Below are 24,798 nucleotides of genomic sequence, written 5' to 3'. Positions count from 1 at the left end.
GGTGGTGAGTCTCCCTCTTGGGGTGTGTTTGCTGAGGAGCGTCAATTGTAGGTTGTGCAATAGGTTGTGTAAGTGGGCATAAACCATACAGTTTTTGTTTTTTCATTTATCTTTGATGTTTTTTTTAATAGAATGCAATGGGCCCCAAACCTGGGGTCTAAAGTTGCATCCTAGGCTCTATAGTTATCCTAACCAGAGCTGGCATTGTATCCGAGGACTCTCTTCAAGATGGTGATCATTCCCTCTATTGCAGACAACTGCACCTCATCTGCACTTGGGTGACCGGGGATTGCCTCAAGGTATTTCTTCAGGTTCGTCTTCATTAGGCCTGTCGCTCCCACCACAACTGGGATGATATTGATGTCTTTCAATGACCATGTAGTTCGTAGGTCATTTTTCGGGTCTTGGTATTTCGAGATCTTCTTTCCGCTCGATTCAGGCCGTAGTCATTGGGGACTGTCACATCGATGATTTTGGCTTTTTTCTCTTGCTTGTTCCAGATGACAATATCAGGTTTGATTGCATCTCCTTCGATGTGTCTTCCTGCTGGGATCTCTTTGTCGTAGAAGATAGTTACTTTTCCGTTGGATGAGACTGGTGCTGGCTCGTGCTCCCAGACATGTTCTTTGACTTCCATCTCCAGTTCCTTGCATATCTTCCAGTGGAGATATTGACAGATCTTGTTGTGTCTGAATGTATAATGTCCGTCTGCCATGGGGATCTGGCATGCTGAAGTTAGATGATTTACACTCTCAACAGCTGTATGACAGAATCGGCATTTATCATTTTGTGAGATCTCTGCCATTTTTTTGAAGCCATTTGTTAGAAGTCCCTGATCTTGTGCTCCAATCAGAATTCTTTCTCCATCAAAACCAAGTTCTCCATTTTTTAGCCACTGCATTGATCCAACTTTTTCGATGTATTCCTTTTCGAGTTCTTGTTGGAATCGTCCAGCTCTTTTGTGCTGTTTCCATCTGTCCACTCGATGTTTTCCTTCTCTTTTGCTATATTGTTCTCTGGTCTGTCTTGCAAGTTTTGTTGCAGGCATGAGACTGTTGCTTTTTCTCTCTTGTAGAAGTTCTCCGCCAAAGTTTTTTGCCAGTTTAGTGATTGAGGTCCATTCGGTTAAGGCCTCGTGGTGTTGTGCGACCTTTTTTACGATTTCTTCTTCTTCGATTTCTTCCTGTATGAATTACCATGTGTTTTTTAAGGTAGCTCTTTAGTCCAAATCTTCGACCACATTCAGAACAGACAAATTGTTTTTGTCCTCTATGAATTATCACGTGTTGGTACAGACTGCACTTTCGTCCAAATCTTTTACCACATTCGGAACAACCAAATTGTTTTTGTCCTGTATGAATTATCATGTGTTTTATCAGGCTGCTCTTTTGTCCAAATCTTCGACCACATTCAGAACAGCCAAACTGTTTTTGTCCTGTATGAATTATCATGTGTTTTTTCAGGTCACCCTTTAGTCCAAATCTTCGACCACATTCAGAACAGACAAACTGTTTTTCTCCTGTATGAATTATCATGTGTCTGTTCAGAGTGCTCTTTAGTCCAAATCTTTGACCACACTCAGAACAGTCAAATGGTTTTTGACCTGTATGAATTATCATGTGTGTGTTCAAGTAGCTCTTTTGTCCAAATCTTTGACCACATTCAGAACAGTCAAATGCTTTTTGCCCTGTATGAATTATCATGTGTCTGTTCAGGTGGCTCTTTTGTCCAAATCTTTGACCACATTCAGAACAGTCAAATGGTTTTTGCCCTGTCGGAATTGTAATTTGTTTGTTCAGAGTGCCCTTCTGTTTCTGTCTTTTACCCCGGTCAGAACAGCTAAATGGTTTTCTGCTTGCTTGCCTCCCCTGTTGCTCATCTGAGGTGTTCATGTGACCAGATGCTTTTCCATATTTAGAGCCTTTAACTTGTTTTTCATCAATGCTGCAATTGCTTGGACTAAAAATATTGGTATTTTTTTGACAGTTAAAACCTGACTGATGTTCTCTGGTCTGTTTCCAGTCATCACTGTCATCAGTCTCATTTCCAGAACTGTCTGAACTCCTGCCACTGGTATCTGGTTGTAAATGTCTGTTTGAACCCGAGTTGCTGGCTGGTTGTGGTCCTCCATTGTCCTCTCCATCAGCTTCTGCTGTCAGTGTTCTGTGTACAGATGAGCCGCTGGCTACAGGCTCAGCCTCTGTTCTCTCATCACTTTGGCTTTGAAGAAGCTGTGATGACTCTGGTTCTTCATCATCATTTTCACTCTTCACAGGGACGGCAGTGAAACCGAACTTGGTGAGACCTGCCTCCTGCAACTGCTGAAGCTGCTCTCCCTGCTGACTTATCCACAGCTTCTCTTCTTCTTTAATGTCCTCCTGGTCAACACTCAGATTCCATTCCTGGTGGTCAGGGAGAGTTTCTTCTTTAATCACCAATGACGGCTGCATGTCTGTAAAGAAACAAATTAACAATAAATGTGAGAACAACACTCATTAAAATAAAGTATCAAAGTGGTAAGTTTGACCTGATGACAGTAGGTTATTGCACTGATGAAACTAAAGTGGAAATGTACATCAGGAGGATTTGTTTTATATTTCACACATACTAAAGTATATATTATGAGGAGGTGATGGTCCAGTGGTTAAGCATCGTCTTCAGACCAGAGACTTTGTTCAAAACCCAGCCAGATTGGAAAATCACTAAGGGCCCTTAGGCAAGGTCCTTAATCCCCTTGTTGCTCCTGGTGTGTAGTGAGCGCCTTGCATAGCAGCACCCTGACATCAGTGTGTGTGTCTGTGCAAACGTGAGGCATAACTGTAAAGCACTTTGAGCTTCTGATGCAGATGGAAAAGTGCTATATGAATGCAGTCAATTTACCACTTACATTTATAAGTATACAAAATATTTGTTTACTGCAGGCATCCATTTCAAAATGAGCAAATATTTGCACAAAAACAAAGTTTATCAGTTTGAACATTAAATATCTTGTCTTTGTGGTGTATTCAACTGAATATAGATTGAAGAGGATTTGCAAATCATTATATTCTGTTTTTAATTTACATTTTACACAACGTCCCAACTTCATTGGAATTGGGGTTGTAGACAAACACACAGCTTCGCTTTAAATGCGCAGTCAGTCTATTGCAGATCATCAGTATGGACCCTCTGTCTCTTAAAATGCTTAATTTTACTCTGTTTGTCACATTGGAAAGCGGTAGCTTTAGATGCTAATTTGATTAGCGTTTATACCACTGATCTCTATATAACACTGGATCACTCATTGGCCAATATTTCTGAAGCAAACCGGCCGCCATATTACCACTCTGATGTCTCGCTCCTGAACGCTCTTTTCTATTGATCTTTAATAAGGCGCACGCAACATTATTCTTTGTAATTTTGTTAAAAAATGCCTTCACGTGCAGTTATAAACTGTTCAAATCGCCAGATCAAAGGCTGTGGACGAACATTTCACCTGTAAGTATGATTGAAATGGCAGACTTCTCCCCAGACAATGGAACAACGGCGCAGCGCCATTATAGTGTATTACAGCACCGTTATATTGTTCTCTGCTCTCAGGTAGTTTTCTAAAATCCAGCCAGGCTGTTTGCGCTGAAGTGCCCGCTCATCCCTCCCCCACCGGCAGAGAGCAGAGCAGAGAGAGAGAGAGAGCACAGTGGAAAAAAAAAAACAACTCTGTCAAAGTTTTCCAATAAAAAGAGCTCCTTCTGCTTGCATAGCTCCAGAAATTCAACCATCCATCCATTTTCTTCCGCTTTATCCGGAGTCGGGTCGCGGGGGCAGCAGTTCAAGCAAAGCCGCCCAGACCTCCCGATCCACACACACTTCCCTCAGCTCCTCTGGGGGAACCCCGAGGTGTTCCCAAGCCAGCTGTCCCTCCAGCGTGTCCTGGGTCTTCCCCGGGGCCTCCTCCCAATGGGACGTGTCCAGAACACCTCTCCAGCGAGGTGTCCAGGAGGTATCCGGAAAACATGCCCAAGCCACCTCAGCTGGCTCCTTTCGACGTGGAGGAGCAGCGGCTCGACTCCGAGCTCCTCACCCTATCTCTAAGGGAGCGCCCAGCCACCTTGTGGAGGAAACTCATCTCGGCCGCTTGTACTCACTATCTCATTCTTTTGGTCATGAGCCAAATCTCACGACAATAGGCGAGGGTCGGAACGTACCGTAACAATCGGTAAATCGAGGGCTTTGCCCCCCTACTCAGCTCTCTCTTCACCACGAAGGTCCGATACAGCAACCGCATCACTGCAGACGCTGCACCGATCTGTCTGTCGATGTCATGTTCCTTGCTTAATTTTACTCTGTTTGTCATGTTGAAAAGCGGTAGCTTTAAGCGCTAATTTGATTAGCGTTTATACCACTGATCTCTATTTAACACTGGATCGCTCATTGGCCAATATTTCTGAAGCAAACGTCCGCCATATTACCACTCTGATGTCTCGCTCCTGAACGCTCTTTTCTATTGATCTTTAATAAGGCGCACGCAACTTTATTCTTTGTAATTTTGTTAAAAAATGCCTTCACATGCAGTTATAAACTGTTCAAATCGCCAGATCAAAGGCTGTGGACGAACATTTCACCTGTAAGTATGATTGAAATGGCAGGCTTCTCCCCAGACAATGGAACAACGGCGCCGCGCCATTATAGTGTTATTACAGCCGCTTCATCTCGGCCACTTGTACTCACTATCTCATTCTTTCGGTCATGAGCCAAATCTCACTACAATAGGCGAGGGTCGGAACGTAACGATCGGTAAATCGAGGGCTTTGCCCCCCCTACTCAGCTCTCTCTTCACCACGACGGTCCGATACAGTGACCGCATCACTGGAGACGCTGCACCGATCCGTCGGTCGATGTCATGTTCCATCCGTCCCTCACTCGTGAACAAGACCCCGAGATACTTAAACTCCTCCACTTGAGGCAAGGACACTTCACCGACCTGAAGAGGGGAAAGCACCTTTTTCCGGTCAAGAACCATGGCCTCGGATTTGGAGGTGCTGATTTTCATCCCGGACACTTCACACACTCGGCTGCAAACCTCCCCAGTGCACGCTGAAGGTCCTGATCTGACGAAGCCAAAAGAGCTCATCCACATCAACCACATTGTCCGCAAACAGCAGAGATGAAATTCTGTGGTTCCCAAACCGGACCCCCTCTACACCTTGGCTGCGCCTAGAAATTTATTTATAGGCTTTATTTTACAGTTGAAAGCCTTCATTTTTCCAAAGTTTGCTCAAATACGGTGTGAAAGTGAAGAGTCTCTTGTTCCCTGCTTTTGATACTGTTGACCATAAAATTTTATTACAGAGATTAGAGCATGCCATAGGTATTAAAGGCACTGCGCTGGTTTGAATCATATTTGTCTAATAGATTACAATTTGTTCATGTAAATGGGGAATCTTCTTCACAGACTAAAGTTAATTATGGAGTTCCACAAGGTTCTGTGCTAGGACCAATTTTATTCACTTTATACATGCTTCCCTTAGGCAGTATTATTAGACGGTATTGCTTAAATTTTCATTGTTACGCAGATGATACCCAGCTTTATCTATCCATGAAGCCAGAGGACACACACCAATTAGCTAAACTGCAGGATTGTCTTACAGACATAAAGACATGGATGACCTCTAATTTCCTGCTTTTAAACTCAGATAAAACTGAAGTTATTGTACTTGGCCCCACAAATCTTAGAAACATGGTGTCTAACCAGATCCTTACTCTGGATGGCATTACCCTGACCTCTAGTAATACTGTGAGAAATCTTGGAGTCATTTTTGATCAGGATATGTCATTCAAAGCGCATATTAAACAAATATGTAGGACTGCTTTTTTGCATTTACGCAATATCTCTAAAATCAGAAAGGAAAAACTAATTCATGCATTTATTTCCTCTAGGCTGGACTATTGTAATTCATTATTATCAGGTTGTCCTGAAAGTTCCCTAAAAAGCCTTCAGTTAATTCAAAATGCTGCAGCTAGAGTACTGACGGGGACTAGAAGGAGAGAGCATATCTCACCCATATTGGCCTCTCTTCATTAGCTTCCTGTTAATTCTAGAATAGAATTTAAAATTCTTCTTCTTACTTATAAGGTTTTGAATAATCAGGTCCCATCTTATCTTAGGGACCTCATAGTACCATATCACCCCAATAGAGCGCTTCGCTCTCAGACTGCAGGCTTACTTGTAGTTCCTAGGGTTTGTAAGAGTAGAATGGGAGGCAGAGCCTTCAGCTTTCAGGCTCCTCTCCTGTGGAACCAGCTCCCAATTCAGATCAGGGAGACAGACACCCTCTCTACTTTTAAGATTAGGCTTAAAACTTTCCTTTTTGCTAAAGCTTATAGTTAGGGCTGGATCAGGTGACCCTGAACCATCCCTTAGTTATGCTGCTATAGACGTAGACTGCTGGGGGGTTCCCATGATGCACTGTTTCTTTCTCTTTTTGCTCTGTATGCACCACTCTGCATTTAATCATTAGTGATCGATCTCTGCTCCCCTCCACAGCATGTCTTTTTCCTGGTTCTCTCCCTCAGCCCCAACCAGTCCCAGCAGAAGACTGCCCCTCCCTGAGCCTGGTTCTGCTGGAGGTTTCTTCCTGTTAAAAGGGAGTTTTTCCTTCCCACTGTAGCCAAGTGCTTGCTCACAGGGGGTCGTTTTGACCGTTGGGGTTTTACATAATTATTGTATGGCCTTGCCTTCCAATATAAAGCGCCTTGGGGCAACTGTTTGTTGTGATTTGGCGCTATATAAAAATTCCCTCACAGAGAGAGAGAGAGAAGGAAAAAGTGTGAACAGCAGACGCTACACGCTGTAAAAAAGCAGTGAAGCAATTTTAATCAACGATCATCTTCACCACACAGCCTCAGTGAAACAGTAAAGTGTGAAAAACTGATTCAGAAAGTTTTTCTTCCAGGATTTCATCATTAAAAGAGCAGATTTACTCCTTTACTTCTTCCAGAATTACTTTTTTCATTTTCTTTTTATTATTGTTGTTTATGCACCAATGACACCAGATCAAATTACTTGTATGTATGTGAGAACTTACTTTGCAATAAATTTGATTCTGATTTGACAATCAAATCAGTCCAGATTTAGCTCTTGTTCAAACAAGACAATTGGGGCTTATATTGTTTTTTAAATAAGTATGCAATCCCACTCAAAAATGTTGGAAAAAAAAAGATAAACTGTCAACATGACAGAAAAACCCGGCCTGGACTCTTACTGAATTAAAGGTACAATGTGTCATTTTTAAATAAGAGAGCAAATGTTATGTCCATCAAACATTAATGTGTTTTTAAACTTTTCAATGTTATTTATTTTCTTAACTTAGACAGAAAAATACAAAAAAGAACTTTGATATTACAACATAAGTGTAATTTTTGGTCTATTATTCTTGCTTTCAATGCATCTAAAACCAGTTAAAATGACTTGCAACGCGCGCCGCCTTGTGCAGTAACTGCCAACAGCACCGCTATACTAAAACTTCTGGGGAGAACCCTGAATGGGAAGTAATGAACAATAATTTGAAGAGTTTTATACTTATTCCAGCATATAGGCAAACACAATAATAATAATAATAATAATAATAATAATAATAATAAGTGGCTTATTAACTCAACATGTCAATCAATCAATCAATTTTTTTTATATAGCCTCCCATTCTACTCTTACAAACCCTAGGAACTACAAGTAAGCCTGCAGTCTGAGAGCGAAGCGCTCTATTGGGGTGATATGGTACTACGAGGTCCCTAAGATAAGATGGGACCTGATTATTCAAAACCTTATAAGTAAGAAGAAGAATTTTAAATTCTATTCTAGAATTAACAGGAAGCCAATGAAGAGAGGCCAATATGGGTGAGATATGCTCTCTCCTTGTAGTCCCCGTCAGTACTCTAGCTGCAGCATTTTGAATTAACTGAAGGCTTTTTAGGGAACTTTTAGGACAACCTGATAATAATGAATTACAATAGTCCAGCCTAGAGGAAATAAATGCATGAATTAGTTTTTCAGCATCACTCTGAGACAAGACCTTTCTGATTTTAGAGATATTGCGTAAATGCAAAAAAGCAGTCCTACATATTTGTTTAATATGCGCTTTGAATGACATATCCTGATCAAAAATTACTCCAAGATTTCTCACAGTATTACTAGAGGTCAGGGTAATGCCATCCAGAGTAAGGATCTGGACACCATGTTTCTAAGATTTGTGGGGCCAAGTACAATAACTTCAGTTTTATCTGAGTTTAAAAGCAGGAAATTAGAGGTCATCCATGTCTTTATGTCTGTAAGACAATCCTGCAGTTTAGCTAATTGTTGTGTGTCCTCTGGCTTCATGGATAGATAAAGCTAGGTATCATCTGCGTAACAATGAAAATTTAAGCAATACCATCTAATAATACTGCCTAAGGGAAGCATGTATAAAGTGAATAAAATTGGTCCTAGCACAGAACCTTGTGGAACTCCATAATTAACTTTAGTCTGTGAAGAAGATTCCCCATTTACATGAACAAATTGTAATCTATTAGACAAATATGATTCAAACCACCGCAGCGCAGTGCCTTTAATACCTATGGCCACATGTTGAGTTTTGTGTTGGACGAACTGTTTTAAGACATTTATTAGGTCTACTTGTGCATAGTTTTGGAGCTTTAGGTGTTGTTGCTTCAAGTTTTATTACTTATATTAGGTTGAAGCTCATAGAGCTGTGTGTAATAAATGTTGTCATTGCAGGGAAAATTAACTCTCCTTTAGCTAATTAAGTGGTGTTTTATTCTTTTAGTGCAACTGTTTAAAAAAAATACACTATTCTGTATTATCCTTATCCATCATGACTTTTGTTATCCACCCACTTTTGTTCATGATATGGTAGCAGTACCAATACACACACACACACACACATATATATATATATATATATATATATATACATACATATATATACATATATATATATATATATATATATATATACATATACATACATATATATACATATATATATATATATATATATATATACATATATATATATATATATATATATATATATATATATATAAAGCTTGCTGATGATTCCACAAAACTTATTAAAGAATGACAATTTTTAGAATTGAGTATTTGTCTCAGTGAGATATGAGTAAGTGAGAATAGAAGGGAAGAAATTGTCAAAGTAATAAAAGAAAAAATAAATCAAATAGCTAACCATGGCAAGCAAGGATTAGGAGGGATCAATCTTACGTTATCCGAAAAACAAAAATAAGTAAAAGAGAATCAGCTCAGTTATTTGAAATTGTTGACGTTCAAATAAGCTGTCCATGTGCAGTCTGCATAAATTGGGAGTAGTAAGATGGCCGCCAGTTTGCTTCAGTGGATTATACGGAGTGTGTGGGCCAATGAGTGATCCAGTAATATATACAGATCAGTGGTTTATGTGGCTTATGGGCATACCCTAGTCTTCTGTTTTTTTTTTTTTATTGTTTTTTCTGGGGATGCTACAGCGCCACACCGGCCTGGCATATGTACTACAACATTTAAACAAAGCTTCGAGGCACAGAAATTGCCAAGCATGAAGGATTTCAAGTTTTTGGAGATGTACAATTATTTTATCAGCGGACACGTGAGGGATCACTGTTATCAACCTGTTGCTGCAGATGTTGATGTTTGTCTGAGATCTTTCTGCTGTCTGGTCCCGTCTCTGTGGGCTGAGTGCAGCAGCAGGATGTGCTCTGAAGTTGAGGAACTTTTTAAATGCTGTCCGTAAGACACTTGTGCACAGTCCGGCTGGTGTGCACATCCGTGCGTCAGGCTGCAGTTCACTTGTGTTACAGAGTAAGTAAATGCAGCAGTTCTGCGTGTGCGTCCATGGTTGAAAAAAACAACAAAAACAACAAGCCAAAAGGTTTATCTTTGACCTTCCCCCCTACCCCAAAAGCCACCCCAAGGAGGTGACTGCTTTAATTATATGCACCCGCACGTTGATTATATAAATCAGTGTGGATCACACAACTTCCCATTAATAAAATAAAAAAAAATACCATGAGATCCACAAACACAAAATCAGCCCATCCATAACAATTTGAGACCATATATACATATGTGTTTGTGTAATGTATGTATTCATACATTTATACATTTTAACAACCTGAAAGCCACCAGACCAACTACAATCGAACCATGGATTCTTGGACAGTTTGCCTCTGCGTTTCTTCGAGTTGGTTTTATTTATTCCGTGGCTTACAGGCAGTTTGACGTGGGTGAACCCAACCTTTCACTTTGTGTTCATCTGTCTGCAAAATCGCTTTTTTGCACGTTAAACTGTGTTTGATTTCAAAAGAATGAACTGAAAATCAGATTGTTAGTTTGCAGCCCTCATAATAACTTCAGTCACAGCTTATTGCCTAAATGGGGAGCTGCACAGAGAAAACAAACAAAAAAAAAGAGAGAAAAAAATACAGAAGGTGAGGTTTGTTTTTAACGTGATGAGTTTGAACACAGGATGAGCTCATGTGATCCATGTTCCACCTGTACTGGACACAATTCTGAGCCAAACCACATCTGATCCTTGAGACTAAATGCCGCAAAGTGAAAATCTTTCAAACGGATTATCATCCATCTGGATGTGATGTGTTTTTTTAATGCACAGCGCTGATCTGTCAGCGTGTGATGGATCACCGAGTGCACGATTTTAACTGACATCTTCAGATATTACGCAATCAGCGGCTGAATGAGTTTTCTGCCTACGATTGTGGCCCCGCCCGGCGCGTGACATCATCGCGATTCGTTCTAGCGATGGTATCGATTGATCAGCTTCATCAGTCCATCACAAAGCTAAACTGTCCTTCATTTATCATTATAAAGCACAGTTTGTCTTATTTATTTTTGCTGATATTTGGTGTTCAGTCTATAACAAGAACTCCAACACAAACTAACAGCTATCATTTGGATGTGGTGGAGTTGGTCTAAAATAAAGTTTAGCGGACAAACCTGCTCTGGATCAGCGAACTTCAGGCTTGAAAACAGCATCCAGCACGTTGACTAGTTTCTGCGATGTTTTTTGTTTGTACCAACTCAAATATCTCGGCATTAGCAACAGTTAGCCGCTGTTTCAACAACCTTCTCAGCTCTTCCACCTTTTCGCGCTAACTTCGCCTTTTCTTCTTCTTCCGGTTTACTGTCGACCTTTGTGCTTCTGGAGCTCTTCAAAAAAACATATTAGAGGATCACAGAGTGACGTTTGATCTGTTCGGAGATGTTTCCAGCGTCTCCAGATAACTAGCTTTAGCTTTCTTCTTCTTGTAATGAAATTCCGGCAGGCTATACGCTGGCGTGCGCAGTACCGCCATCGTCTGTTATGATTCCGTTATTGCACTATATTCTTGAGTAAGTGCCAGTCAGGCGGAGAAAACGAATAATAACACTCCTGATTTCTTAAGAATTTGCATAATACGAAAAAAGGACTTAAAGGAGAATGTGGTCAGTCCAAGATCAGCCAGTTTCACAAAAAGGCGCTGCCTTTCTCTGCTGTATTTGCTGCATGACAACAAGTAACATGTGAGTAACCGTTTCAAGGCCACCACACTCACACAATCCGTCAGCATGTTTACCCATCCTAAACAAGCACGCTGCAAGGCCACAGTGCCCCAGTCTTATTCTAGTAAATACAACCTCATCCCTATGAAAAGAAGCATGGAGCTGCCTACTGACCTGAACTGATGGCTGAAAAGAAAAATAAGGCGACCCCTGTGCCCCCGTCCCATTCTTCCTGCCACTGATTTTGGAGATACCTGCTTACATACGAGGTCTGTCAATAAAGTAACGGTCCTTTTTATTTTTTTCAAAAACTATATGGATTTCATTCATATGTTTTTACGTCAGACATGCTTGAACCCTCGTGCGCATGCGTGAGTTTTTCCACGCCCGTCGGTGACGTCATTCGCCTGTGAGCACGCCTTGGGAAGGAGTGGTCCCACCCCCTCGTCGGATTTTCATTGTGTGGAAATGGCGGAATGAAAAGGACTTTTTTCCATCAGAATTTTTTCAGAAGCTGTTAGATACTGGCACCTGGAAACCATTCGAAAAATTTATCTGGCTTTCGGTGAAAATTTTACAGGCTTCACAGAGAATAAGGTCTGTTAGTACAGCTTTAAGGACCCCTTTAAGGACGCTCGGTGCGGCACGCTCCGAGCTGCGACGACGCGGCACAAGCCACCGGACCATTTCTAAAGGGATGGCTCTGTGGATACGAGACCGTCGTGTGCACTTTCTCTGGTTATCACAAGAGCTGGACATCAGCCATTTTCCGGCAGATTTCACTTTTAACAAGAGATTTTGTCATGGAAAGCTGCGCGGAGGCTTCGCGCGTCACGACCGATTCGCTTCGGAAGCGAGACAAAGGAACACCTCCGTTTCGGCATGTCAGAGGACAAGTTTGGACATGTCCAAACATGTGTCCAGCTCTTGTGACAACCAGAGAAAGAGCACACGACGGTCTCATATCCACAGAGCCATCCGTTTAGAAATGGTCCGGTGGCTTGTGCCGCGTCGTTGCAGCTCGGAGCGTGGCGCGCCGAGCATCCTTAAAGGGGTCCTTAAAGCTGTATTAACAGACCTTATTCTCTGTGAAGCCTGTAAAATTTTCACCGAAAGCCAGATAAATTTTTCGAATGGTTTCCAGGTGCCAGTCTCTAACAGCTTCTGAAAAAATTCTGATGGAAAAAAAAGTCCTTTTCATTCCACCATTTCCAGACAATGAAAATCCGACGAGGGGGCGGGACCACTCCTTCCCAAGGCATGCTCACAGGCGAATGACATGACCGACAGGCGTGGAAAAACTCACGCATGCGCACGAGGGTTCAAGCACGTCTGACGTAAAAACATATGAATGAAATCCATATAGTTTTTTGAAAAAAAATATAAAAAGGACCGTTACTTTATTGACAGACCTCGTATACTATAACACTCATGCTTCCCCAGTGCAAGGTGAAGGTCAATAGTGCCTCTGCAGAGTGATTCTTTGGCCAATGCATCGGCTATTTCATTTCCTTCCTACAACATCAGAATGTCCAGGGACCCAAACAAATAGGACACTAGAATCCCTGTTCTCAATTTGTCTGAGACAGCACAAAATCTCAAACAGTAAGTTGGGGCACCCCTCAGATGTCCTGTGTCTAAGGGCCAACAACACAGCTGCAGAATCAAAGAGGATAATAGAGTGTGTGGGTCTATGCTCTTCTATCCATCATGAAGCCCCATAGGTCCTACTACCTTCACAATATGGCTAATAAATCCTGCTTTTCCCTGCTTCCTGCTGAACTTCCCACACTCATCCATGAGACATTTAGCTGCTAAGTTACTGCTGGACCCAGCGACCCTAACCCAATAATGCACCCCCAGTCTTTCCCTTCTTACCAATAGAGGGCCCTCTCCCATCTCCACAAGCAGAGCTGGAACAGGTGTAGTCCTGAAGGACCCACAACAGACTCTCAAGGCTTTGGCTTGGACATGGTCCAAATGGCACAACATTGTTTTGGAAGCACTCACAAAAACTACACACCTATAATCCAAAATGGGTGTAATCATGGCAGTATAAATTTGCAGTAAAGTGCATCTCTCTGCTCCCCATCCACTGCCTGACAGACTTCTCATGATGTTAATTACTCTCTCACATTTGTTTATTACTTTTCCTATATGTATTTTCCAAATCAGTTTTTCATCAAACCACAACCCTAAAAATTTGAAATCTTTAACCTTTTCAATTAATGAGCCGTACATACAGAGGTTCTCAGATGGAACTTTCCTTTTTAACACAAAAATCATAAATTTACTTTTTTCAACGGACAACTTAAGCCCCCACTTATTTGCCCACTGCACATCTTGGTCCAAGGCTTTCTGTGTTTGAGAAAACACAGTTAAAATTCCTCCCACTCCTCCAGATGGCGCCATCATCAGCAAAGAGAGCTTTACCAAACCTACTATCAACATTTTCATATAATATTAAATAAGACAGGACTTATAACCGCCCCTTGTGGAGTACCATTATCTATTTCTGCTGGCTCTGAAAACACACTTCCTATTCTTACCTGAATTGATCGACGACTTAGAACATTCTTAATCCAATAAAACAGCCTCCCACGGACCCCTACATCATGTAGTTTTAAAAGTAATCCTTCCCTTCACATACTATCATAAGCTTTTTCTATATCTAAGAATACAGCAAGTACAGCCTCCTTATTTATAATAGCTCTCCTAATGTCTCTTTCTAATACTGCCACTGAATCAATAGTTCTCCTCCCTCCTCTAAACCCATTCTGGTAATTAACAAAAATACCCACTAGTTTCAAGAAAATACACAAGTCTATTGGTTACCATCCTCTCTATCACCTTACACAAAACAGATGTCAATGCTATTGGCCTGTAAGATGAGGAAGATGACGGATCCTCTCTTGGTTTCAGTATCGGGACCACAATAGCATGCTTCCAAGCCTTTGGCAAAATTCCTTCCTCCCAGATATAATTAAACAATGCTAAAATTTCATGCTTCGTCCCTTCATCCAGATGCTGCAACAGCTTATAGCTAATCCCATCCTGCCCTGGAGTGGTGTTAGCACCAGTCTGAATAGCATCATCCAACTCTCTATAAGAAAAATAGAAAAATTATAGGGGCTATCCGTCTCAGACACTCCTGGTAATTTAAACCTGTTCTCCACCAGCAACACCTCCCTTAGCCTAAGCATGTCTTCTCCTAAGTACCTTGCGTTATGGACATCCTGAAAGGTCTTAACACACGTCTGCCTTCTCTTTACAATTAAGTGCTTCCTTATGCCCGTCACTAAGTACTGGCATGGCTGAGCTCACATATTTTCCAGACATCCGGTGAATCCTGCTCCACAATTGCTGAACAGGGGTGTCTGGACCAAAGGGTGCTACAAAACTGTCTCCAACATTTTTTCTTTTCTGCTTTCATTGTTTTCCTTGCCATTGCTCTACACCGCTTAAATTCAACATTTTCCTTTGTGGGGTATTTACACAGCCTAGCAAAAGCCTGTTTTCTTCTTTTCACTGCACTATCACACTCCTTATTTCTCCAGGGAACGATAACATGATTTCCAAAATTTTTCCTATGGAGGATTGTTTCCGATGCAACCTTCATAATCGTTAAGGTCTGAGGGCAGTGAATCATGATTTCCTTTAAATTCAAGCAGTTGTATTTTTAGTGGATGGTAATAGTCTGATATCCTTATATTACATATTTTTAACATCTGTTATAATGTCTGCAACATTTTGAGGGAAATTCATGACGTTGTAGTGTAGCCTTATGTCCACTTGAGGGCACTAAACAGTTGTGATTTTTGTTGTGAATAGTTGTACAGTTTTTTCCACTGTTAACACTCAGTTTTGAAAACAGGCACCTTTTTTCAAAATAGTCACACAATTATTCAAACACCAGACTCAATTTGCATCACTCCTAGATTTTTTTACAAAATGACCCACTTCAGTCAAAACACATACACACATTTTAAAAGCATACACATATTTATAAAAATGCTGTTTTTTCATCTCAGTCTTCAAATTATCAGACAATATTTCAGTCATTTACACACAACGGTGATCAATATAAAACATTTATAGAAACCCCTATATTAGGAAAAAGCATGTTCGAGACTTTTTTCAGTTTTATGTAAGAGATCACTTAGATGATCTCTTACATAAAACTGGGGGGTCGTTTTGACCGTTGGGGTTTTACATAATTATTGTATGGCCTTGCCTTACAATATAAAGCGCCTTGGGGCAACTGTTTGTTGTGATTTGGCGCTATATAAAAAAAAAAAATTGATTGACTGATTGACTGATGACAAGAAGATATTGACAAACCCACAGCATTCTTTCTGATTACTTTGAGATATAGTACACAAGTACTATAAACGTACCAAGTACTGCACAATACTGATGCTGCACACTGAAAATATTTATATCTTACCAAACTCAGTTACAGTAACACATCAATCAACAATGAAAATTGGAACAAAATAGTAGTTTTTATTACTACTGTAAACTGTAGGTGAGAATCTGTAGACAAAAAAAAAATAAAAAAAAAAATTACAGCACAAAGTACTTACACTTACAGCAACTCTGAAGAAAAACTAAAGCAACAACAACAATAATGTAAAAGCACCTGAGTGCTGTATTTTCAGTTAAGCACATGTGAGCTTCCACACCTGGCGGATGTGATGATACAGTTTGTTCATTAGTGTGGTCATTGGCAAGCCGGGGCTTTCTAATGAGAAAGAAGTAACATCACAATCCTTATCTGTATCTAAGGTGTGAAAATGCATGTGAAGCTGAGTCTGTGCTTATTGGACAGGGGTTTTACTTCTTGAGTGTAAAGATCTGTTAATTGTGTGAAATCTTTCATTTTAGGTTGTTAACTACTGTAAAAATTAATAATCATAATAAGAAAACATTGAATTATTATTTATTAAATTGCACTAACTTCTGCATAATTCATGCTTAAATCACGCTTGTGCACAAGCATTGTGCTCTATGCCCACTTCAGTGCTCCGTACAGAGGAGACGATATGCTTCACCCCAAAACTCTTAATTTTTTGTTGGAGTCGGTCAGATTTCAGATCCTGATTTGTGAGCAGTGCCGTCTGTGGAGCAGGACGCTATTTTAAAACCGTTATAACTGCCAGTGTGAATGCGCACTTGGAAATGTGTCCACAGGAGGACGTCGTGCCCCATCAGTGTGTGATGGTACCAGCCAGGTCCTCTCTGATGGTGTGGAGTTTTGGACAATATATTTCAGCCTGCAGAAAACCCATTTTAATACAGGGAATGTCCCTGCAAGGATAACAGCCACCCGGGACATTCCCTGTTTATTCCTCTGCCGTCGAGGAAGAGGTGCCACACTATAAGGACAAAGACAAATAGGCTAAGGAACAGCTTTTTCCCCCAGAGCTGTAGCCTCCATCATCCCTAGAGTCCCTTTACACAGAGAGCAGCAACAGGACAAGCCAGAAAAAAAAAAAACTGTCACATGACTCATGGTGCCAAATTTGCATTCGCTGCTAAGCTATCTACATTGCTATATTGAGTTTATTTATTCATTGAAAATGCCATATTGTTGTGCATCCGGATGCACAAATAGACATAAGAAGGGGTTCAACATTCATTTCACCCCGAATGCAGATAATACCAATTCTCAGTTCATGATTACTTTCAGTACCTGATGCATGTGCGGAGTTCTTCACATTGTTTATTATTGATTTGCTGTATTGCATTTAGTAATTGCATTCATTGCTGAACAAATAAATTAAATGTAATGTTGAAACATGAAGCCTGACAAGAACTCTCTTACCAAATTTAATACTGCAAAACAAATTTGACAGCTTAACTATTATTATATTTATTTTGATAGTACATGTACCGGGATGTGTTGCTGTATGTGGTTAACTGATAAAAAATGTTGAAAAGGTTAATTTACTGTGTGCATCAACCAATAATTGCCTGTGTGTTTATGTATGTCTTAATGTATTATGTTTGTATGTGTTTATTGCCTCTGTAAACTTGTTAAATTTACATTTTAAAGAAAAAACAAAGGTGTATTTTAAAGCTCCTCCTATACAGTTAATCAAAGTGGTTAAATCATTTTAAGTTACAAGCCCTACTTTGTGACATGTAGTATGTTCAAATTCCCTCCAGGCATCATGACAGAACAAAAATTATTATTGCTACTATCATGGATAATTACATGTATTCACAATCTTCTCACTTCTTATTTGTTGCTCATTTTTCAAACAAACCTTGTGGTTCAGTAACACATGGAGCCATCCCAGGGTGGCAGCTGGAGGCAGAAAGAGGTCAACCAAGGATTACACAGGGGTCAACATTTAAAAATACTCCAATCAGATTGAAGAATAAACCACATTATTTGACTGATCACAATAATTTGCATCACTTTTTAACAAATTTGGAACAACTTTAACTTTTGACCCCTGTGTGTACTGAAGTTGACCTGTTTTTAACCCATAACATTCAGTCATAAATAGTCTAAATTATACGCTTATAGAATCTTTATGATCAGAGAATTTATACTCCTTAACCCTTTAACGCCCATCGTCGCATATATGCTACAATCTCTGACTCAAATATGCAACTTACCTGTATGCCCGTTGTCGCAAATTTGCAACATACCATCATTATTATTATAACATTATAACATAAAGTCATTACCAGAATACCCAATATTACTATCTAGTTTTTGTGCAAAAGTGAAATGAATAATCTCAACATTATTTACCATCTACTTAAAGGCAAAAACACACACAAAACATTTTTTTATATACGGCTATTTAAATTCGGGTGTTAAGGGGTTAAACAGGACAGAAAACCTCCTCGGCTCGTTGACCAAATTTGGTGTTTTCAGACAAACTGGTGTTTTTTTCATGAAAATCCTGTGAAAGCCTATATTTTTGGTGAAATGCTGCCCTCGTGTGTCCGATCAAGGTACTTACAATTAGGAAGGCAGAAGTCGAAACAGAAAGCGTAAATAAAACATGTTTGATTTTCCAAACACTTATGTCGATAGATTTTTGTCAAGTTTACACATTTTCCTTTCTACATACATAAACAGAAGCCTGTTACTTTGTAGGGAAAAAGTGTTTTTTATTTATGAATTTTATTTATGTTATTAATTATTTGTCACTGTTATTGATGTTATTTTAATGTGTGTTCGTCTGTGTGTGGGTTTGTTTGATCAACAATTAAACCTTTAAGTTCTGTTATACGGCTGTTGTCAATCTATAATCTAAATCATGTTCTCACATAAAAAAGTAAGTCCCTTTGCCTGTTCTGTTGTTTGCACACGGGATCACTACAGAAAACCTGAGGCCTAGGGCACCAGAATGGCTAGAGCTGGCTGTGACCTAATTTGAAAGAAATCTGTCAAAGCGACGGAGAACTTTAATCCCTTTATCAATTTCTTTCAATGACCATGTTCCCCCCCCCCCCCCCCCCCCCCCCAGTCTGCATATATAGTAATGGTACATGCCACACTGAGAGAACCATTTATATACCTGAATACACATGTATGCAATTTGTTCTTGCAAGACAGGCAGTATGTAGTGCATGAGTGAATGTGGTGTGCGTGTGTGACCCCTATCCGCCCTTCCCGATCAGCCTGCAACATCCTACTCAAAGCCAACAGAAAACTTCTATCAGGAAGGACCAACTCACATAACAACATGAAGACACATACGAGTGAAAGACAAGTGGCGACAACAACAACCGTGAAGTTTTGAAAAGTGAAACACCAAGGAGACGGGGCCCCAACCGTACAACACAGCAGAACAAACAACCACACACAAACAAGCAGTGACAGCAACAGTCTTGTCTAGTTAATGAGCATTCATACCCTAATCTCAGACATCAGTCTTGATCCCTTTGAGAACACCCAAAACCAAATTGTGGTGACGGCCACAAACACATAACCATCCACACACAGAGAACCAGATCACAGCTACATATCCGATCACTACTGTGGCTGGTGTGTTGGGCCAAGACACAAGTACAGAACCTTAGCATATGACGTGAACCACTCAGGCACGTCAGGAGCCATACAGCCGGCCGCACGCAACAGACGGAAATGTGTCAAGGATGCAGGGCCCCAGGAGAGGCAAGAAGAAAAGGAACAGCGGAAGGGCAGAGGGGGTAGGAAGGGCACCAAAAGAGCCACCGGGGCAGCCCGATGAACCACCAGGGGAATGGCCAAGGTGGCGCCAGAACACACCCACACCCCCAAACCAGGAGAGGGACACAGAGCGCTGGCGTAGGCCCACAAAAGGCAGCGCTCCAGGACCACACCACCCATCCCAAAAGGGAGGAACGAGCGGCGGCAGGAACGAGGGGCCAAGGAGCCAGCACGACCAAACCTAAAGCCCGGGCAGGGACCACAGAGCCTGAACAGGGTGGGATCTGGCCCCCGGACAAGGGGCGGCACCAAAACCCCTAGCCAGGAAGCAAATGAGACTCCCCCATCGCCTGAGACTCCCCCAACACAGCCAGCAGGACCCCCGAAGATCCCACCCCAGCCCCCCATCCAACCCGCCCCCAGGCCCCACCCCAAACACCAAAGCCCAAGATCAGGAGACTACCCAAGTGAGAGCAAGACATCACCCCACCTGACGGCGATCATGGCCCCCATCCCCCCAGCAGCCGTTCACTCCTCCAGTATCATCACACGTGCTCCAAAGAAACCCCTCCCCCACCAAAGGGCCGTGGCACCCTGGGGCATGGCAAAACCGGACAGACGGACCATCCCCCACCCCAGTGTCCCAGACATCCCCAGCCATCTGGGGCCAACCCCACATGCCCCATCCACCCTACCTTACAAACCCACCCTTGTTATTATAATTAATACCCCTTGCTGTGTGCAACCCCCTAAAGCCCCTTTCACACCGGGCCCACTTCAAGTTGCGTCGTGCGGCGTCATGACAACGGCACGTGGATGCAACCTAGTGCCGAGACGATGTAGCTCAACTCCACAACACCGTGATGGACGCAAAAGACGAAGCGAATTGGACGCCAAAAATTTCATTTTTTCTGCGCCAAGCACAGGACGCAGAAAGGAAGTGGTTTCACGGCAAGTCAGGGCAAAGCGACGGTACTCAATGTGACTTGAAGCCACACCCTCACAACACAACGTTACCCGATGCCAATTTATGATTCCTGCTGTGTTTCATTGTTCCTGAAGTATAAATCACGCAGCATTGTTTTTATACCATGTACACAATTCAGTAAAACTACACGCCAAAGAGTTGGAGTTCCTCACTCTTAAATTCTCTCACAACTGTTTAAAGTCCATAAAAGACCTGCTTACAGACTGATTTCCAGAAACAGGACATGTCCGCATCCAGTAAAAAGTCCGGACATCTCCAGTCCACTCACGGACGATTCATTTGCGCGTGCACATGTGAACAATTAAAAGAAAAATAAACTGGCTGCCTGCAGGCAGTTCCTCGCTCTCCCCTCAAACTCTTTCATAATTGTGTTAAATAAAGGACAAAAAGGACATAAGTCCTGCTCACAGACTGACTGCCAGACACAGGACATCAAGACAGACTGTGCCAGAGTGCACAGTCTGACTGCAGCCAGACTGTGCACTCTGATTTCTCTGTGCAGGCAGACTGCCTGCAGATTCTCCTCTGCGTCCTCACCTCCTCTCTGCCCCCTGCTGCGCGCACCTGACGCAGACATTCTTGCGTCATCATGATGCCACAGGAAGCAACTCGAAGCAGGCCAGGTGTGAAAGGGGCTTAAGTGAGCAATGATAAAGTGTTGCATTAAAAGCAGGGCAGGAACGGTATGTGGCAAGTGGACACACGGTGCAGCGGCACAGGAAAAACACCTCCGTGTTGATAACCATGGCGGCTTTTGATGGCTTTCAGTGGAGTGAGTATCAGAAATTGTTTAACAGCTGGACATGTTCCAACTTGTCCTTAAAGCTTCCAACAGAGGTGTTTTTCCTGTGGCGGAGCGTCGCGGCGGCTGCGAGCCGACGCTGCAATCCGCCCGCACGTCTTTCATTAAAAAAATCTCCTTTAACAGTGGAATATCCAGATAAAATGCTGAAACCGACTTCTTCTGAAACTTCTCTGTTCTCTCATGACGCCCTGGATCAATAGAGCCTGAAATGTGGAGGTTTTCAGCTTGAAACAGGCTGACGACGGCGCCTGGGAGCGCTGCACGACGTCTCGCTCCGTGGGAAGTCCTTAAAGCGACAGTATCACCTCAAAATAATTTTTCGAACCATGTCCACTTCGATGTGTCTCACAGGTTTAGAAAAAATTTTGATCAAACAAAGCGACAGTCTCTCAGCTACTTATCAGACAAAGGAATTCCGACGAGGGGCTGGACGACTCCTCCCACAAGGAGTGCTCACAGGCGAATGACGTCACCGACAGGCGTGGAAAAACTCACGCATGCACACGAGGGTTCAAGCATGTCTGACGTAAAAACATATGAATGAAATCCATATAGTTTTTGAAAAAAATAAAAAGGACCTATACTTTATTGACAGCCCTCGTATATGAAGCCTAAAATGTGCTACTTAAACCCCAATATAATGTGCGTGCATGTACTGATCTAGTGAAGTACATTAAAAGGGTGTGACATATGAAGCCCAACCCCAAGCAGCCGGTGGAAAGGAGAGGCGCGGTGCAGGGAGTGGGCCGCACACACTGGCCCCACCAGACCCCGTGGCCTACCCCCAGATCCAAGGGAGGCACCAGGGCCACCACGAGACAAGGAGGAGGCAGCAGTCCCGTAAGAGCACCAGAAGCCCAGGGGATGAACAAACCAATGGGGGGGATAGGGGGCAAGGCAGCTGAGAAGGATAAGCCACCCCACCGGGCAGGGAAGGTCCAAGATGAGACCCAAGAGCAGCAGGGCAACCGAGGAGCCAGAGGGAGATTGGGGGGGGGGGCAACAAATCCAGAGGGGACAAATCCCCCACATGAAAAGCAGCCAAGCAGTGCGGCGTCGGGGCTCCCCATGCAGGCCAACCCGCCACCCAGCACCCCCCAGGCATGGAGGCGCAGCCACGCTCCGCAAGGGTGGAGCTAGAAGGGAGCACAAGCCAGCCCCCGAACCCCAACCCCCCGAAGCCCGCAGAGCGACCAGGCAGCACCGGAGAGCAACATCCCCCCAGACCAACCCCAGATCCCCAAGAAAACACAGAATACCCGAGTGGCCACCCACTTTAAAGACATAAGCTCCCACCTCCACCAAATCCCCCCCCCCGGAATAAGGCTCTTAAATGCAACCATTTAAAAATGCATAACGTCATTCTCTGACAACAGGAGTACCACAATGAACAGCAACCTGGATCTGCAGCACAAGAGATAAGAGTTAGTAGGTCAACAATAAGAGAGTGACATTCCCTAACAGGCAAAAATGAGACCTCCAAATTCCAATACAAATTTAATGAGTTGATAAATAAGGACCATGTTTCATTAAATTGTGGTAATTGGTTTCGTAATGAAGCGGATATTTTTTCCATTGATATAGATTAGAAAAGGGGGTTCGACCAGTGGTGACCATGTTACTCATTGGTCATTTTTAAGGTCTTGGTATTTTGTTTGTGTCTTTTTTTCATTCATCTTGAATTTCCTTTTAATAGAATGCAATGGGCCCCAGACCCGAGGTCTATAGTTGCACCTTAAACATTAATGGCATTGTAGTCTAGGGCTCGCTTCAAGAAGGTGACCTATCCTCTCCTCAAATACTGCCTTTGTTCTACCGCCACACTTCTCATGCCTTGAGTAAGCGAAGCAGTGAAAAATCTTTTTCTTCTCCCTAATGGACCAATTTACAATGATGTAGTTTCATTTGTTTCTTTTGGCCCTTTCATGCTGTTGTTGCTGGGGTCCAGGATAACAACTATGCTAATCTGGTGGATTATCCAGCTAAATGCTGCCACAGGAGAGATGTCTCCCCACAGCAGTGGGAGCAGTTGCAACATTGCTCACCTCACACACCCTGGTGTCTTGGCGCTATGTGGAGTTTTTAGCCGGGGATTGTTTTCTTTGAAACTTCCTCATACCGAGATCTCTCCTGGCAAATGTGTCTGTTCAGGTAGCTTTTTCGCCCAAATCTTCGACCACACTCAGAACAGACAAATGGTTTTTGCCTTGTATGAATTATCATGTGTGTGTTCAGAGTGCTCTTTTGTCCAAATCTTCGACCACATTCAGAACAGCCAAATGCTTTTTGTCCTGTATGAATTATCATGTGTTCATTTAGGTGGCTCTTTCGTCCAAATCTTTGATCACACTCAGAACAGACAAATGCTTTTTGCCCTGTATGAATAATCATGTGTTGGTTTAGGTGGTTCTTTCGTCCAAATCTTTTACCACACTCAGAACAGACAAATGCTTTTTGCCCCGTATGAATTAGCATGTGAGTGTTCAGGTTGCCCTTTTGTCCAAATCGTTGCCCACATTCAGAACAGACAAATGGTTTTTGGCCTGTATGAATTATTATGTGCTTGTTCAGGTTGCTTTTTAGTCCAAATCTTTGACCACACTCAGAACAGACAAATGCCTTTTGTCCTGTATGAATGATCATGTGTGTCTTCAGGTGGCTTTTTTGTCCAAATCTTTGACCACACTCAGAACAGACAAATGGTTTTTGTCCTGTATGAATTATCATATGTGTTTTCAGGGTGCCCTTTTGTCCAAATCTTTGACCACATTCAGAACAGCCAAATGGTTTTTGTCCTGTATGAATTATCATATGTGTTTTCAGGGTGCCCTTTTGTCCAAATCTTTGACTACACTCAGAACAGCCAAATGGTTTTTGTCCTGTCTGAATTCTAATGTGGGTGCCCTTCTGTTTCTGTCTTTTACTCTGATCAGAACAGCTAGATGGTTTTCCGCTTGCTTGCCTCCCCTTTTGTTGCTCTAAGTTGTTCATGTGACTAGATGCTTTTCCATATTTAGAGCCTTTAAATTGTTTCTCATCAGTGTTGCCTGAATGAACAATACTGGTATTTTTCTTATAGTTAAAACTTGACTGAAGTTTTCTGGTCTGTTTCCAGTCATAACTGTCATCAGTCTCAGTTCCAGAACTGTCTGAACGCCTGCCACTGGTATCTGGTTGTAAATGACTGTTTGGACCTGAGTTGCTGGCTGGCTGTGGTCCTCCATCGACCTCTCCATCAGCTTCTGCTGTCAGTGTTCTGTGTACAGATGAGCTGCTGGCTACAGGCTCAGCCTCTGTGC

At 42.3% G+C, this 24,798-nt stretch overlaps 1 long non-coding RNA gene across 1 annotated transcript; it reads right to left on the bottom strand.

Moving 5' to 3' along the window:
* Positions 1-1,769: 1,769 nt before the first annotated feature.
* On the bottom strand, positions 1,770-24,680 carry LOC117530382. The gene is made up of 3 exons (XR_004566348.1): positions 24,424-24,680; positions 21,666-21,669; positions 1,770-1,818 (listed from the first exon to the last, which is right to left on the bottom strand). It is a non-coding gene; the product is annotated as an uncharacterized LOC117530382 (long non-coding RNA).
* Positions 24,681-24,798: the final 118 nt, after the last annotated feature.

Source organism: Thalassophryne amazonica, chromosome 18, assembly GCF_902500255.1.
Source record: "Thalassophryne amazonica chromosome 18, fThaAma1.1, whole genome shotgun sequence".
Taxonomy (NCBI): domain Eukaryota; kingdom Metazoa; phylum Chordata; class Actinopteri; order Batrachoidiformes; family Batrachoididae; genus Thalassophryne; species Thalassophryne amazonica.
Note: the sequence above shows the minus strand (reverse complement) of the source record. Positions and strands in the feature narration are given on the sequence as shown.